The 18,105-nt window shown below is 34.5% G+C and overlaps 1 protein-coding gene across 45 annotated transcripts in view; it reads right to left on the bottom strand.

Annotated features, from left to right (window-relative positions):
* NAALADL2 (N-acetylated alpha-linked acidic dipeptidase like 2) overlaps window positions 1–18,105 on the bottom strand; it is a 1,339,033-nt gene that overhangs the window by 1,257,955 nt on the left and 62,973 nt on the right. For 4 of the 45 annotated variants that reach the window (XM_084990308.1, XM_084990327.1, XM_084990326.1 and 1 more), the window contains exon 1: window positions 3,415–3,515. The exons of 40 other annotated variants lie outside the window; for them this stretch is intronic. The gene's annotated coding sequence lies outside the window, so the exon portion shown is untranslated. Of the gene's footprint in view, window positions 1–3,414; window positions 3,521–18,105 lie in introns of those variants that run through there. One more of the 45 variants, XM_084990315.1, reaches the window with a different exon arrangement.

Here is an 18,105-nt window from a genome sequence, read left to right as displayed (position 1 = left end):
ATCGTTAACCCACTGAGCAAGGGCAGGGATCGAACCCACAACCTCATGGTTCCTAGTCGGATTCGTTAACCACTGCACCATGACGGGAACTCCGCTAATAAATATTATCATATGCCAGGCAATTATGTCAAGTGCTATACATTTATTAAATTATTTAATAGTCAAAGCAATTCTATGTAATAATGTGGGTACAACTATTATTCTTATTATACAATGATAAAGAAGCTGTGCCATAGAGATTATATTGCTTGTCCAAAGTCACAAGGCTACTAAATAGGAAGACTAGAATTTGAAAGCATGTATTCCAGGTTCCCAATGCTAATGAGGTCAAGGCCATGATTCAGTGTCTGCGAAGAAATGCTATTCTCCTGGCATAGGCAATATGCCCTACACTCTGTCTGGGAAACGTCACCACTGGCAAAGAGGATGATGAACTAAGAGCTGGAGGTAAATGCAGAGAAGTACAAGCCAAAAGGGATAGAAATTGAAAGAGAGCATCCAAAGGTCAAATATTCAACAAATGCTACAGGTAATCCTCCTTACAGTCATGGCAGATACACATATTTAGGCTGTGGAATCAGATCAGCCTGTTTAAATCTCAGCTCCATTACTTACTGGATAGTTTTTTGATTACTTGCTTAAAATTTATGGAACTCAGAATCCTCTTACATAAAATGAGGATAACCATTGGGACTGCTTTTCAGGGATGTTATGAGGATGAGATCAGCTCACAAGAGCCTGATCCATAGTGGGTGCCCCCCAAACGGTAGTTGCTAGTATCATTCAGGGGGGTTGTTTTAATTATATAAATGACCAATAGTATCTTCAAAGATGCCAGACAAATTCTCTAGAAGACTGACTTTTTCATTTCATCTAAAGACATTACATATTTACAACTATTATGACATTAATTCAACTCACAGAGTTTCCTACCTTGTCTGTGCCTACAGTATGATTTGACAATTCCTTAAGTCCCCAGCAAATCTTATAGGGCCCAGGCAGCCCAAACACCCCCTCCCACCACCATCTGCTTATTTCCAGTTCAAAGGCACTTCATCCATTTTTCCCAATGCACCATCAAAATATTGTCATTTCATCACTCTCTATATGTTCCCTTGATACACTAAAAATAGTAAAGAATTATATTACTAGATGTCATCTGATGTAGTCATCATTAAATGAGGAGGTAGTGACAATCATATTTTAATATAGTTAAATCATACTCCAGTAAAATTTTTAGCATATGATGTTATTAATCATGTAATATTGGGAACAATCATAAAGAAGCAGATCACATTTCAAGGAGCTTTTGTTAATTCAAAAGAAGGGAAAAAAAGAGATGGAAAGACAGATATAAACCAAGAAAGGGAAGAAACAGAGACCAACCGTATTCATAGAAAAAAAATCTTTTATAATTTTCTCATAAGAGAATTGTCTGAATAGACAATTTTTTCCCAAAGATATACAAATGACCAAAGGCACATGAAAAGATAATCAACATCACTAATCATCAGGCAAATACAAATCAAAATTACTTCACGCCTGTTAAACAGAAAATCATGGACATGGAGAACAGACTTGTGGTTGCCAAGGGGGAGGGAGAGGGAGTGGGATGGACTGGGAATCTGGGGTTAATAGATGCAAACTATTGCCTTTGGAATGGATAAGCAATGAGATCCTGCTATATAGCATATACCTAGTCACTTATGACAGAGCATGATAATGTAAGAAAAAGAATGTATACATGTATGTGTGACTGGGTCACCTTGCTGTACAGTAGAAACTTGACAGAACACTGTAAACCAGCCATAATGGAAAAAATAAAAATCATTATTAAAAAAAAAAAAAGAAAAAACAAGTGTTGGTGAGGATACAGTGAAAGGGGAACAAACACTTATGCTCTGTTGCTGGGAATATAAATTGGTGCACCATGGAAGACAGAAAAGAAGTTAGGCAATTAAAAAAAAAAAAAAGAACTACTGTGTGACCCAGCAATTACACCTTTGGATATTTGTGCAAAGAAAACAAAAAACACTAATTTCAATAGATGCATGCACTCTCATGTTCACTACAGTACCATTTACAGCAGCCAAGGCAGGGACCATCAATAGATGAAGAGATATTAAAGATTGCTCCCCCCCACACACAAAATGGAACATTTTTCAGCCAAAAAAGAAAGAAATCTTGCCATTTGCTATAGCATGGAAGGACCTAAAGGGTATTACACAAAGTGAAATAAGTCAGAGAGAGAAAAACAAATACCACACGATCTCACTTATAGGTGGAATCAAAAAACAAAAATGAACAAACAAAACCCTGATTTCATGGATATGGATATAGAGAACAGGTTGGTGATTGCCTGAGGCAGGCATGGGGGGACAGGTGAAGATGAGTAACAGGTTAAAAGTCACAAATATCCAGTTATAAAATGAACATGTCATGGAGAATGGATACACTGCATGATAACTATGGTAAATAATACTGTATTGCATATTTGAAAGTAGGTAGGAGAGTGGACCTTAAAAGATCTCACAAGAAAAAATAAAGTTTTTTAGAAGAGAAGATGTAACTATGTATTATGAATGGATATTTACTCGACTTATGGTGGTGATCATTTTGCAATACATACAAATATCAAATCATTAAATTATACACAGGAAACTAATATTATATCAATTATACCTCAAAAAAAAAGAGATAGAATAAAGTACCTATTGGATTTATTCTACTCCGTTCACTAATTTTAAAAGTAGGAAAAAGCAAGATAATATTATAGAATCATATGATTATGGTTGCTAAAATAGTAAGATACATAATTAGGTTGTTAAATTTAAGCACAAGTTGGTAATGACCAGGCAATGTAAGAGTAGTAAAGCCATAAATAAGGAAAAAGACATTTTCCCACAGATGAGATAAATAGGCTGTGTGAAGCCTCAGGTGGGGTTAAAGTTAATGTGATTAGTTCCCAGCAGGCAGCAAATCCCATGAGAAAGAATTTATCTTTCATCTGTTTTCAATTTATCCAGCTAGTACAAAGCAGTTATTTTTCTTGTCACTCCATTGTTGTCATCCTTTTAGGTTCTGTTTTCAAACTTAAACCACCTATTACATCTTTGTTATAGGAAAGCTTAAACAAGGCACATTTGTATAAGAGATTCAGACAAAAATTTCAGAATACTCCATTAGTAACTATCACTGATCTTTGCTTTTATAGATTTTATGTGAATTAAGCTGAAATTATACTGAAATAACAGAATATTAGTTTTGACTATAAAAATTGTATTAAATATAACCAGAATTTATGTATGTGAATAATGCTTTTTCTCCTTGGGAGGCTCTACATTGATTTCAATGGTACTGCCATTGTTTAAGCATTTTTAATAAAATAAATGGGAGTTTAAATATCAGTCTCACCATATAACAAGGTTATGTTACAGAATCAGGTCCATTGGCATGATGAGCAGCAAGCCACATGCCGAAATGTCCGGGTTTGCAGCAGAGAAAAGGTTTATTCACAAAGCTGCCAAGCAAGAAGAGGAGAGAACAGATTTCAAATCCATGTACCCGGAAAGGGAGGGGCACAAGGTATTTATAGGATAAAGCCAACACATGGGGTGTACGAGGAAAAGTGATTGGAGATAGGGAAAAGGTGAGGTAATTACTGTTCGGGTGGAGTGGAGTTTTCAGGCCTCTGATGTCAAAAGATCACTGAGCAGACACTGGTACATACCCTGCTGGAGGATCCATGGTCCTAACTAGTCTTAAGCAGCTTTAGCTCAAACTAGTTAGAGCTGACTCCAAGTTTCTAGAAAGCAACTCATGCAAACACATCATTGTTTAGGCTCTGTCATATCTGGAGGACATGCAAGTCTTTTGTAGCAAAAATTAAATCCAGCTTGATGAGTGAAGGCAGGTTACAGGTGTAATGGATTTAACTGATGACTACCCTCTGTCATCTCTAAGTCCTGGTTAGTGTTATGTGAAATAGTCCATTCAACCACTGGCTGTATTAATACAAGAACAAAGTAGAGGACACTGTACACTGTGGGACACATAGAATGCCACTGTATGTGGCATTTCTTTGAAAAGGATATTGAAAACAAGAGGGTGAGAGAGGGCAATGAAAGAAAGACAGGAAGGACCAAAAATAACCAAACACACACAAAAAATCAGAAACAAAAAATACCATTCATATATTCACTCATTTCAACAACTTTGGCAAAGGGCTAACCTTTACCTTAATGGTGAGGCTTTGGAATGATCTCATGTTTCAAAAACTTTTTAAAAAATTACTTCCGGAGTTCCCGTCGTGGCGCAGTGGTTAACGAATCCGACTAGGAACCATGAGGTTGCAGGTTCAGTCCCTGGCCTTGCTCAGTGGGTTAACAATCCAGCGATGCTGTGAGCTGTGGTGTAGGTTGCAGACGTGGCTCGGATCCCGCGTTGCTGTGGCTCTGGTGTAGGCCGGTGGCTACAGCTGCAATTGGACCCCTAGCCTGGGAACCTCCATATGCCACGGGAGCAGCCCAAGAAATAGCAAAAAGACAAAAAAAGACAAAAAAAAAAAATTCCTTTCTTTGAAAAATGATATCCCCATGTTTAAAAATAAAAGATCTTTATACTGAGATCACTCTCCAAAAGTTGGTTTGAGATGGGATTATTTCTTTCAATAAAACTCTCTTTGTTTGATGTGCATCTCTCATAGAGCGAGGTGTGTAAGTATGAGTGAGAGAGAGACAGAGGCGGAGAGATAGAAAAAATAAAAAGATAACTTGCTGACTCAAATAAATTAGGATATATCTTTGTAAAGTCAGAACTTTTACTACTCTGGATAATTCAAATCACTGAGCCTTTGTCTTGAAAAAAAAAGAGACTACAAAGAGTCTTATCAGGGAAGAGCTGCTACTTCTGCTTCCATATGAAGCTGACCAGGCTTCAGGTCTTTGAAAGGGCAACTGGGACAACTATGTGCTCAGAACAGTTAGAGTAGATCTGAGCTTTCTTTTTCTCCTATCCTCCCTTTCACACATAAATTTCCTGCAGAATTAGTAAGGGGAAGAGGCCCAGACTGGAGGACCACATTTATAAAGGCCCATAATCAAGAGAAAACATAAATGTTGAAGGAATTACATCTGACTATAGCAGTAAATATGAAGAAGAATGGCAAGAGATAAATTTACACCTGTTACAAAAGACCAGATAATAAAGGGCCTTGCAGGTCATGTTAAGATGATTAGATCTTATTCTCAGGTTAATGTAGAATTCTTGAAAGATCTGAAGCAGGGCTCTAATTTATGTTATGGATAGGTCATTCCTCTGTCTCAGGTGTGAAGAATGGATTTGGAAAGACTAGAAGCAAAGAAACCAGTTAGGAAACAGTGTCATTCATCAGATGAAAGATGATGGTGGATTCAACTAAAGTAGTTGAGATGGATGTGGAGATGGATGGCAACTAGTGGAGATGAATGTCAAGTGAATAGAAATGAAAGCTATTAAGAAGGTAGAATTAAATATACTTGTTAATTAACTGGCTCGAGGAAATAAGGACAATATAACACACTAGGTGGAAACATAAAAAAGGAAACAGACTTGGAGATATTGAAGAGAGAGAGAAATGGTCTCAAAACAGCCTTTTTGTCATCAACATTGTAAACGTTGGGCCTGGTTTATATATAGATAGGTTTCAAAAGTTGGTAATCAAAAATGTCTTTAAAAATCATTTTGCATTAAAAAAACTATCCTTAAAACATTACTAGAAAGGTCTTATTTTTAAAGACAATTTTTTTTTTTTTTTGGTCTTTTAGCCTTTTCTAGGGCCACTCCTATGGCATATGGAGGTTCCCAGGCCAGGGGTCTAATCAGAGCTGTAGCTGCCAGCCTACACCAGAGCCACAGCAACATGGGATCCGAGTTGCATCTGTGACCTACACCACAGCTCATGGCAACGCCGGATCCTTAACCCACTGAGTGAAGCCAGGGATTGAACCCACAACCTCATGGTTCCTAGTCGGATTGGTTAACCACAGAGACACGAAGGGAACTCCTAAAGACAAAATTTTAAATGAGACCCTAAAGCAATTTGTTCATCAGTAGTTGATATTTCAGATAGTATTAGTCCATACAGTTTTTAAAAAATGTTATTTGCTAAACTTCAAAAATCAGGAATACCCAGACTTTTACCTTCTCTATACAACTGAACATTTTGGCAACCCTGAGCCATCACACCCACATTGTAAAAATTGGGGAAGTTAGTTAGCGACCACGGTTCTAAAAAAGCACATATTCTCCAGGTTTCTAGAGTCCCAACACTCCCTACTTTCTCATGTATTAATTAGCAGAGGTCATCTTTACACTTCATCTATTTTACTTACATGGCCTCTAAGGCATTTTAGTTTGAGTAATTTTTAAAAATAATATTCTGGTTTCAGGAGGAAATTGGTGAGTGACAAAAGCATACTAGAAAGTTTTGAAAGAAACTGTACAAGAACATGAGCAGGTTAATTGAATAATAATCCATTGTACTGTCAGCTAAGGCGTAATCACTAGGTATTTATTTAGCTTGGTGCTGTATCACGTGGTGTCAATTTGGGCCTGCAACTAAAACAAATGTCTTCTTGTAAAAAAATTAAAAGTTTTTATAAGTTTAACTTGAATTTAAAACTTCTAAAAACCAATCAAAACCAAATACATTACTCATTAGCTAAACATCTCATCTACATTTTCTTCAGGTATAATTTTTTTTAATGGATTAAGATCAAAATATAAGAGTTCCCGTCGTGGCTCAGTGGTTAACCAATCCGACTAGGAACCATGAGGTTGCAGTTTCAGTCTCTGGCCTCGCTCAGTGGGTTAAGGATCCAGTGTTTCTGTGAGCTGTGGTGTAGGTCGAAGACGTGGCTCGGATCCTGCATTGCTGTGGCTCTGGCGTAGGCTGGCGGCTACAGCTCCAATTAGACCCTAGCCTGGGAACCTCCAGATGCCTCAGGAGTGGCCCTAGAAAAGGCAAAAAGACCAAAGGAAAAAAAAGATAAAGATATAATATTCGGGCTAAAAGCAGAAACATTTGCCATGTTATAGTACCATACCAGAAAAACATGCTAATATATATATCAATAGTATTTTCAATTACATGTAACAAGCAAATATAATTCTAAGAATTTCAAAAGAAACTGCTAAAATAATTGTTCTTGAAGTACTGCAATTAAAGATGAAAGTATATAATGCTTTCTTTTGGCAAAAGAATGTTTCACTGGCACAGACAAGCAAGCCCTCATGTAAAATGTAATAATAAGTAGATGATATGTAAATAGCAACAATCCCTACCCCCCAAAAAACTCTATAAATCCAAGTCTTAGCATATGAAATTTTGTTCATTTTATCTAATAATAATATAGAAATTAAAATTAAACATAACCTTCAGGTTAAAAAAAAACTTCACATTTCAATCTACACTGAAAGCATTTGAAAGCATATGTATTTTACTACAGGAAAATCACATTCATTTAAAAATTAATTTTAGGAGTTCCTGTCATGGCATAGCGGAAATGAATCCGACTAGGAACCATGAGGTTGTGGGTTCGACCCCTGGCCTCGTTCAGTGAGTTAAGGAACCTGCACTGCGGTTAGCTGTGGTGTAGGTCACAGACACGACTCGGATCTGGCATTGCTATGGCTCTGGCTTAGGCCAGCGGCTACAGCTCTGATTAGACCCCTAGCCTGGGAACCTCCATATGCCACTGGTGTGGTCCTAAAAGGACAAAAAGACAAAATAAATAAATAAAAATCGATTTTATAAGTAACTACAGCAAAGGAGCTTTTCAAAATTTAATTCATTTTTTAAATTAAAAAAAGTATATTGATATACAATGTGCTAGTTTCTAGTGTACAGCACAGTGATTCAGTTATACATATATAAAACAATATATATATTATTTTTCATATTCTTTTCCATTAAGGTTTATTACAGGATATTGAATACAGTTCCCTGTGCTATACAGTAGAACCTTGTTGTTTATCTTTTTTACATATGATAGTTTGTATCTATTAATCCCAAACTCCTAATTTATCCCTTGCACACAGCCTTTCCCTTTTGATGAACATAAATTTGTTTTTAAAGCCTGTGAGTTTGTTTCTGTTTTGTAAATAAGTTTGTAAATAAGTTCATTTGTGTCATCTTTAAGATTCCACATATAGATGATATCATATAGTATTTGTCTTTCTCTTTCTGACTTAACTTCACTTAGTATTATAATCTCTAGGTACATCCATGTTGCTTCAAGTGACATTTCATTCTTTCTTACGGCTGAGTAGTACTCCCTTGTATATATGTTCCACTTCTTCTTTATCCATTCATGTTTTTTCTTATGGCTGAGTAGTATTCCTTTGTATATATGTCCTACTTCTTCTTTATCCATTCTTGTCATTGGACATTTAGGTTGTTTCACTGTTTTGGCTATGGTAAATAGTGCTGCTATGAACATTGAGGTGCATGCATCTTTTCGAATTACAGTTTTGTCCAGATAAAAGCCCAAGAGTGGAATTACTGGATCATATGGGAACTAGTTTTTCATGGAACCTCCATACTGCTTTCCACAGTGGCTTCACCAATTCACATTCCCACCAAAAGTGTATGAAGGTTCCCATTTCTCTACACACTCTCCACATTTATTATTTGTAGACTTTTTAATGATGGCTACTCTGGTACCTCCTTGTGGTTTTGATTCACATTTATTTTTTAATAACCTAAGGAATAATTTAGAGTTGAAATAATATTGTTAAATATTAGACTTTCAAATTAATTTACTTTTTCTCAAATTTCATAAGGAAATTGCTATTCTATGGATGTATAACAACATTATAGAGATGATTTAAGCTTGAATTTTTGTCCCATTAATCATTAAAACTTAAATTTCATAATTTTCTCCTAACTTTTACAAGAGAAAAATCCAACTTTCATAGAGTGAAAAATTTATAGAAATACAGCAAAACTAAGACTGTATATCATAGGGGTTGTTCCAAAACTATACATAGCTGTGGTTTTAAGCAAAGGCAATATAAAAAATAAACAACTTTTATTATATAACAGTATATATATATCAATTTTTATCATCTTTGTTCAATGAATAATTTCATACGAAGACTTTCAAATTAATTCAATTTAATTCTACTAAGGTAAATATTCAATAAGGTTGTTTTCTTAGGGCAACTATGAGAAATGAGTTGTTAGTTCCAATCAATTTATAAAGGTCCAATGGCTCTCTCAAAAACAACTCTTGATGGAGGTCCCATTGTGGCTCAGCAGTAACAAACCAGACTAGTATCTATGAGGATGGAGGTTCAATCCCTAGCCCTTCTCAGTGGGTTAAGGATTCAGCGTTGCCTTGAGCTGTGGTGTAGGTCTTAGATGCAGCTCAATCCCATGTTGCTGTGGCTATGGCATAGGCCAACAGCAGCAGCTCTAATTCGACCCCTAGCCTGTGAACTTCCATATGCCCCAGGTGTAGCCCTATAAAGCAAAAATAATAATAATAATAAACCCCAAAACTTCTTGGTTAAAAAGTAGGATTATCAGTTAGAACTGAACTGTCTACAAACAAAAAGGGAGCTACTGTGTACTGACATCCAAATAGTAATTTCCTTTCTCTCAAGGAAAAAAATAATAGTGTCTCCCAGTAGGTAGTGTTCCCTTTCATGTATATAGCGGTACGTCAAAAAGGTAGATGCATAACTAATATCTGAATACAGACTACATTTAAAATATTTAATGACATTAACAATAAGATTGCCATAAAAGACTGACATGAAGAAGCAATGTCAATATTTTAGAGGCACTTGCCCCTGGATTGTAATATTTACAGCTCCACTAAGAGAAACCAAATGGAGACAGTATAGAAAGCATAAACACTAACATGTATTTTTGTTTGCCAGTGTTGTAGATTAGTATGAAAATTAATAATAAATATTCTATGGCACTTGGCTTAAGCTGTCATTTTTATCTCTATTCACTTTAAGCTACATCTTTTGCTGTCTTCTCCTGCTCTACAACTTCTCATCTCTTTTCTCTTTTGCCCATGCTTAATGTCTATTGTTATCTAAGACTAGTTTTAGAATTTAACTAAAAAGACATCATCTTGAAATAATTTCTAGGCATAATCTTGGAATAATTTCAAACTGTCTCAGACCACTTGAAACCATCACTTGCCAATTTGGCTTCCCAAACATAATTTCATCACTAAATACAATTCTATCCAATTTAAACTCTGCTCCACTGCCTTTAAGGTTTTCCTCCAATTGTCATTTCTCTGATTCCAAGCAATTCCTTGTCCAAAAGGTTTCTCTACTTTGGCCAAACAATTATTTGTCCTGTAAAACTGCATCTCTATTATATTTATCAATAAAATATCTGATAGAAAAGCTGCCCCTTCAAAGGAGTATAGCCTGCCAGAGAGACAAAAAAAATCTTTGTAAAATACGCTAAGTACTGATTATAATGCAAACATACTAAGGGCTCTTATGTAATTAACTAAGTACTTACTATTTGCCCAACTCTGTGCAAAAGATTTTAGATGCACCGTTTTACTTTATCCACGAGTTAGGTTAATTTTGTTCTTATTTTTTTGTCCCCATTTTAAAGATGAGAAAAATGAAACTTTCTCAAAAATATATAACCAGTATACAGTAGAACAGATTTTGAAGCAGTATCTAAGAACCTACATTTTTAATACTTACATGTTATAAAATAAAAATGAGTTTGAACCCAACAGAAAACAACACCCTTCACTTTTACTGTGTTCATGTAATCTTCTATGCCTTAGAGAATTATTTTCTTCCCCATCTGATAAGCTTTTTCTGAAATGTTGTTTTCCTTATTTGGAATTCACCTCATGATGCCATCTTGATTAATACTGCTTCATTCTGTTTGCTCCCTTAGAGTCATTGCTTTTTTTCTGAAATCTATTTAGAGTATTAAATTTGAATTAATTTGTAAACACTCTTTATAAATAATGTCACGGGTGAATATTCTATGGCCTCAACTAGACAGTAATATCTTTAGAAGCACTAACTTCCAAACACTAGGTACACTAGTTTCATGGTACCTAGTGTAATCATTTATAAATGATTATGTACAATTATTTGGGGGAACAAAAATCAATAAAAGAGTAGTATTACTGAGTAAAAAGTAGTACTATAATTTTCCAAATCAAATTTATTTATCCTTTCCAGCAGTTGATAATAATACATGTGATCAAAGAAAAATATAAGAACATTTATACAAAATTTTGAAGGAACAATAAGCAACAGCATGGAAGCAAACATACTCTCTTATGAAAAAATAGCCCCAAATTTGAAATTGACCTAATGATATGTAGATAATTTTATCTATTCATGCATACAATTCATTTTAATTTCTCTAAAAAGAGTATTTAAAAACTATTTAGTAACTAATTGATTCTATAAACAGTCATATGAGTAAAAATGTAGATAATCCTCAATTAAATATCTGCATGAAGGTCCATTCTAGGAGTTAGGTGGCTCCTGGTGTGCTCTACCTAATAAATAAAATTACTTTAAATATGCATGCAAACATGAATTGAAAGAAAGCTGAAATGGGGAGTTCCCGTTGTGGTGCAGTGGAAACAAATCTGAGTAGTATCCTTGAGGTTGTGGGCTCCCTCCCTGGCCTCCCTCAGTGTGTCAAGGATCCAGCATTGCCATGAGCTGTGGTGTAGGTTGCAGACATGGCTTGAATCCCATGTTGCTGTGGCAAAGGCCGGCAGCTGCAGCTCTGATTTGACCCCTACACTGAGAACTTCCATATGCCATGGGTTCAGCCCTAAAAAACAAACAAACAAAACACAAACTAAAAAAATAAAGCTGAAATGGCTGCATTAGACTCAAAAAAGAAGATCTGAGAGGAATGAATAATACCAGGATAAAAATGATATTTACATAGGGATAAATTCATCAATATAACACTCCTAAAGGGTTTATGCATTTAATAAAAGATCCTTAAAAACATGAAACAAAAACTGGCAGAATTTAAGGAGAACTAGAAAAAAATACACATTTACAACAGGAGAACTCAACATGCCTTTCTCAATAACCGACAGAACAAGTACAGAAAAATGTCAATAAGTATGTAGAAGACTTGAGTGGTACTATCAATTGACTTGATCTAATTAACATTTGGAGAACATCCCACATTTTTCTGGGTTATAAAACAAATCTCAATAAATTTAAAATACTGAATCATACATAGTATGTTTTCTCACCACAATGGAATTAAATAAGAAATCAATACAGAAATATACCTGGAAAATCACAAATATTATAAAGCATCATTTTTCCTAATAACACATGAGTTAAAGAGAAGCAATCATAACAGATTAAGAAAGATGAAAAGAAAATGAAAATACCCTATATCACAATTTATGAATGCAACTAAAACAGTTCTTAGGATGAAAATTACAGCTTGTATTAGAAAAGAAGGAAGCTCTTATATCATCTTCCTTAAGCTTCCACTTTAAAGGACTAAAAGAAAAAGAAAACGAAAAGGAGGAAAATAAGCCAAAAGACAAAAGAAAGAGAAGGAAGGAATAATAAAGATAAAAGTAAATATCTATAAAAGATAAGATGTACAAACAATAGAAAAAATCAATAAAACCAAAAGCAATGTCTTTGAAAGAATAAAATTGATAAATCTCCAGGCAAAATATCAAAGAAAATGGGAAATAACACAAATTACCAACACCAGGAATAAAAAGGAGGACATCACTCAGACTATACACAAAGAAAAAGCATAAGAAAGGGATATTAGGAATGATTTTATGCCAATAAATAACTTGGATGAAACAAAAAATTCCTTGAAAGATGTGATTAAACATGAAATAACCCAAATAGCCCTTATCAAAGTTAGAAATTAAACTCAAGTTTAACACCTTTCCAAAAGAAAATTTCAAGCCAATACCTCATCACTGGGAATTCTATCAAACACTTAAGTGAAAAGTATTATCAGGGAGTTCCCATTGTGGCTCAGCAGAAACAAACCCAACTAGTATCCCTGAGGATGTGGATTCGACCCCTGGCTTGCTCAGTGGGTTAAGGATCTGGCGTTGACACAAGCTGCAGTGTAGGTTGCAGGAATGGCTCAGATCCAGTGTGGCTGTGGTGTAGGCTGGCAGCTGCAGCTCCAGCTCCGATTTGACCCCTGGCCTGGGAACTTCCATAGGCTGCAGTTGTGGCCCTAAAAAGCAAAAAAAAAAAAAAAAAAAAAAAAAAAAAAAGAGAGAAAAAAAAAGTAATCCCAATTCTACATAAACTCTTTCAGAAAAATTGAAAGTAAGGGAACATTTTAACAACTCACATAATAAGGTAAATATCATCTTGATCGAAAACCAAACAAGGACATTAAAATAAAGGAAAATTATAGATCAATATCTCTTATGATCTCTTAGATACGAAAATAAATCCCCAACAAACTTTTAGCAATTTGTATTCCCTAACATATAAATATATATAATATATAAATTATACATAAACACATAAACAAATACTTAAAGTGCTATATATAAAAGGCATATAAATCATGGCCAAGTAGATGCAAGATGAATTTAACATTCAAAAATGAATTGTGTGATTCCCCATATTAACATACTAAAAAAAGAAAAGAAAAAAATACGATCATCTCAATAGATGCCAAAAACATTTCACAAAATTCAACAGCTATTCACAATAAATGTTTAAGCTAATTGGAAATATAATGGACCTCTTCTATTTAACACAGGGTGTCTGTTATGGTCTGAATTGTGTCCCCCCAAAATTCAAATGTTGAAACCCTAACTCTCAATGTAACTGTACTGGAGACAAGATCTTTAAGGAGATAATTAAGATTAAGTGAAAGCACGTGAATGAAGCCCTAAACCTACAGGACAAGTTTATTTACAGAAAAAGGAGATAGAAAGTTCTCCCTTCTTTTTCTCTCTCACTCCTCCCTCAGAGAGAGATCATCTGAGGACACAGTAATGCAGCCATCAGTAAGTCAGAAAGAGAGCCCTCACCAGACACCAACCCTGACAGTACCTTAATTTTGGACTCCTGGATTCCAGAACTATGCAAAAATGGAATTCTGTTGTTTAAGCCACCCCATTTGTGATAGTTGGTTATGGCAGCCCAAGCAAACGAACACCACATCTCTGTAAAATCTACAGCTAACATAATTCCTATATGGTGAAATATTGACTACTTTCCCTTTTATATCAGGAAAAAAAGAAGGATGTTTTATTTTACAGCATATACTCACTATTGTACTGGATATCTAAGCTAGTAAAATAAGGCAAAAGCAAGCAATAAAAGGCACAGAGTTTGGAAAGAAAGAAAAACTTTTTTATGAGAAAAAAATTCTATGCAAAAAATCCTAAGGAATCTGTAGAAAGAAATGAGGACTAATAAATGAGTTTAAGTACGCAGGATAAAACTGATATACAAAAACCAACTGTATTTATATACTAGCCACAAAAATAGAAAAATTTTAAAAATTTTAAGAGTGCTATTTCAAATAACATGAAAATGTGAAATACTTAGATTTAATTTTTAAATTTTTAAACTTGTACCCTGTCAACTATCAAACTTTACTGAAACTAGTTAAAGAAGATTTAAATAAATAAATAAATCTACCATGTTCATCAATACTATTACAATGTCAACTGGCCCAAATTTTCCCCTCCGGATTTATTTAATAAAATCAATATTAAAATATCACGAGGGTGGTTTTTTTTGTAGAAGTTGGGAAACTGCTTTCATAAGTTATGTTGAAATGCAAAGGAATTAGCCATTAAGAAACTATGAGGAGCTCCCATCGTGGCACAGCAGAAACAAATCCGACTAGGAACCATGAGGTTGTGGGTTCGATCCCTGGCCTTGCTCAGTGGGTTAGGGATCCAGTGTTGCCGTGAACTGTGGTGTAGGTCGCAGGTGCAGCTTGGTTCTGGTGTTGCTGTGGCTGTAGCATAGGCTCCAATTGGACCCCTAGCCTGGGAACCTCCATATGCCACGGGTGCGACCCTAAAAAGACAAAAGACAAAAAAAAAAAAAAAGAAAAGAAAAGAAAAGAAAGAAAATATGAAATACCATTACTTACCCAATATAATGGCTAAAATTAAAGAGACTGTCAGCAACAAGAGTTGTGAAACATGTAAAATAACTTGATTTCTCATATATTGCTGGTGGGAATGTAAATTAGTACAGACACTTAAGAAAACCACCTGGTAATTTCTTAGGAAGTTTCTTATAAAGTTACATGTGCACTTATCATTCAACCCAGTATTTCTACTTTTAATTATTTACCCTAAAGAAATATAAATATGTATCCACATATACACCTGCATGAGAATATTCATGACAGGCAAATATTCAGCCATATTCACAATGTCCAGATATCCAAACATGGATAAACAAATTGTGGTACATCCAGATAACTCAGCAGTATTACTCAGCACAAATTACTTGAACAGGAAAAACTTGGATGAATCTAATGGGCATTATGCTGGAGTGAAGAAAAAAAAAAAACAGATATAAAAGTCTATCTACTGTATTATTTCATTTATATGAACTTCTAGAAAAATCAAAAAAGTAATTTAGAAAGCAAGATCAACAGTTGCCAGAGGACAGCAGAAGAGTAAGAGGATCGATTCCAAAGGCACAATGGAGGTGTAGCATCACAAGGGTGAGGAAAATATTCTCTAAGTTAAATGTAACAGTGGCTATATAATTTTACTGATGTGTATATTAAACAATATCTGTATTTAGTGTACTTCAATAAAACATTTTTAAAAATTAAGAAGAAATTTCACATTAGAAACTATGTATGCTGATGGATGTTTTGGTGATCATTTCACGATATATACAAATATCAAATGATTATGTTGTACATCTGAAACTAATATTCTATATCCATAATGTCTCTAAAAAAAGAAGAAACTACTTAAAAATATGTAAAAAAATAATTAGAAAAAAGCAACCGCTATTTCAACAAAGATATAAGGAAGATAAGAATAAAATCCCCATTACCTAGTTCCCAGCTCTTCAGTGATATCCCCTGAGAGCACATTACAGAATGTCTAAACTTCCTCAGAATACAGTTTAAAAGTATCTATGGTGATAACTGAGACATTTCAAATCAATCAAGAAGGTGGGGTACTTATTAAGTGGTATTCTGTCAACTTCATGGCTATTTGGAAATAAAATAAATTAGACTCTTGCCTCAAATCGTGCCTAAGAATCAAGTGCTCAAGGATTAAATATTAAACATGAAAAGATCACAGAAGAAAAATTTACATAATTAATCATACAGCTGTGTAGGGATAGCTTCTATAAGCATGGTTCTCAGCCAGAAACCATAAGGGAAGTATTAACACATACTGTGGAAAGTATAAATAAAATTTACAAAACAGAAAAGAATAAAACATAGTTGAAGACAAAAAAATATAAAGAATTATTATTAAATAACAATAGGAAAAAGAGAACTAATAGGAAAAAAAAGGCACAACATGAATAAGAAATTCCCAAAAAAGAGTACAATGGCTACTAAATATTTGAAAATACAGTTGACCCTTGAAAGATGGAGGCACTAGAGGTGCTAACCCTACCTGTGGTCAAAAATTTATATATAACTTCAGAGCCAATCTTCTGTAGCCATGATTCCATATCTCTGGATGCAACCAACCCCAGGTGGTGTAGTACATATTTAGTAAAAAAAAAAATCCACGTATAAATGGACCTGCATAGTTCAAACTCATGTAGTTCATGGGCCAATGGTATATTCTACATCACTAATAAAAAAATTAAAAATTAAAAAGCATGCTAAGATATCAAAGTTCACCTACCTAATTAAGGACTGGCCTTGAAAGTTTTCTAAAAGTTTAGGTGTGAGCTACAGGTGGTCATAATAGTCAATGTTTGCACAAAATTGAATCAATTTTTTTAATGTATCAGAGTAAAATTCTAGGGAAACATTGGATCTGGAGGATTTCTTTTCTAAGTGAATGCCACTTAAGGATCCTCTGTTCCACTTACCTCTAACATTTTATGTCACAGCATTATATCTCCAACAGAATATAACACAGCCTTTCATTTTCTTTTCTTTGAAAACTATTTTCTACCAGGTCTTAAGAAAATAAAATGTAATTGTGATTTGCATCTCATTTGAGAACAATAGATAACTTTGAGTATTAAACCTTCTCCGGCATTTTCTTGATCTTCACTAACCATGACCAAGGTAGAATGGTCTCATCTGCAAATTACTAAAAATAATCAGCTCTGAAAAGTGACCTTGGATGAAGCAATGTTAAATTGGCCAGGAAATTTTTTTTTAGGCATCACTGTTATTAACTTGCAATTTTTTCATTTCACTCTGCCACTGATGCTTGGCAGGTTATAATTTTTCATTTTCGCACTTGGATGAAACTCAGTGAAGTAGAGATTATGGAGATAGTAGTGGAGAATTTTTACAAAGGGATTTCCCCCATCACTCCATAATATTAGGTTATAAAATGGATCTCTATTTGAGACAACTTATCTGCTGAGGGTACATAATCAGACTTTAAGATAATAGTAATTGCTTGCATCATTTTTAAAGTTTTTTTTAAGGGGCTACTTTCTGTATACAGAGTTGATGTTATGACCAATTTATATAGTTCGAAATATTTCCATTAGTAGAGATGATTTGGGCTGATTCTCCTTTTAACAACTCATGCCTTCATGAGACAGTTTGATGAGGTTTAAAGAAAATGTCTGTGAAAACAGAAAACATTTCCTTTTTAAATGAATGAAAAATTCTTTAAATTCTATAGGACTGTGTGTCACAATTTTTAAAAGTTTCACCCTCATGATTTCACATAATCCCATAATAACCTTTTTTTCCGACCTACTTCTGTATTGCCCTTTCCCCTTCCCCCCTCTCCACAGACACCTCTACTTTATTCTCTATATCTAGAAAATATTTCTTTATACAGAGATGTCCAGTGACATAGATTGGAAATAGACTTCCACTACTACTAGTGAATGAAGAGCTAGTCTTATGCAGGTGGCAACTATTTTTGTCGCATCTTT

This window comes from Sus scrofa, chromosome 13 (genome assembly GCF_054392235.1).
Source record: "Sus scrofa isolate SSC_HxYL_T2T_F1_AM1 chromosome 13, Sscrofa_HxYL_maternal_Yorkshire_Landrace_v2.0, whole genome shotgun sequence".
NCBI classification, from domain to species: domain Eukaryota; kingdom Metazoa; phylum Chordata; class Mammalia; order Artiodactyla; family Suidae; genus Sus; species Sus scrofa.
This window is presented reverse-complemented; position numbering and strand designations above follow the sequence as displayed.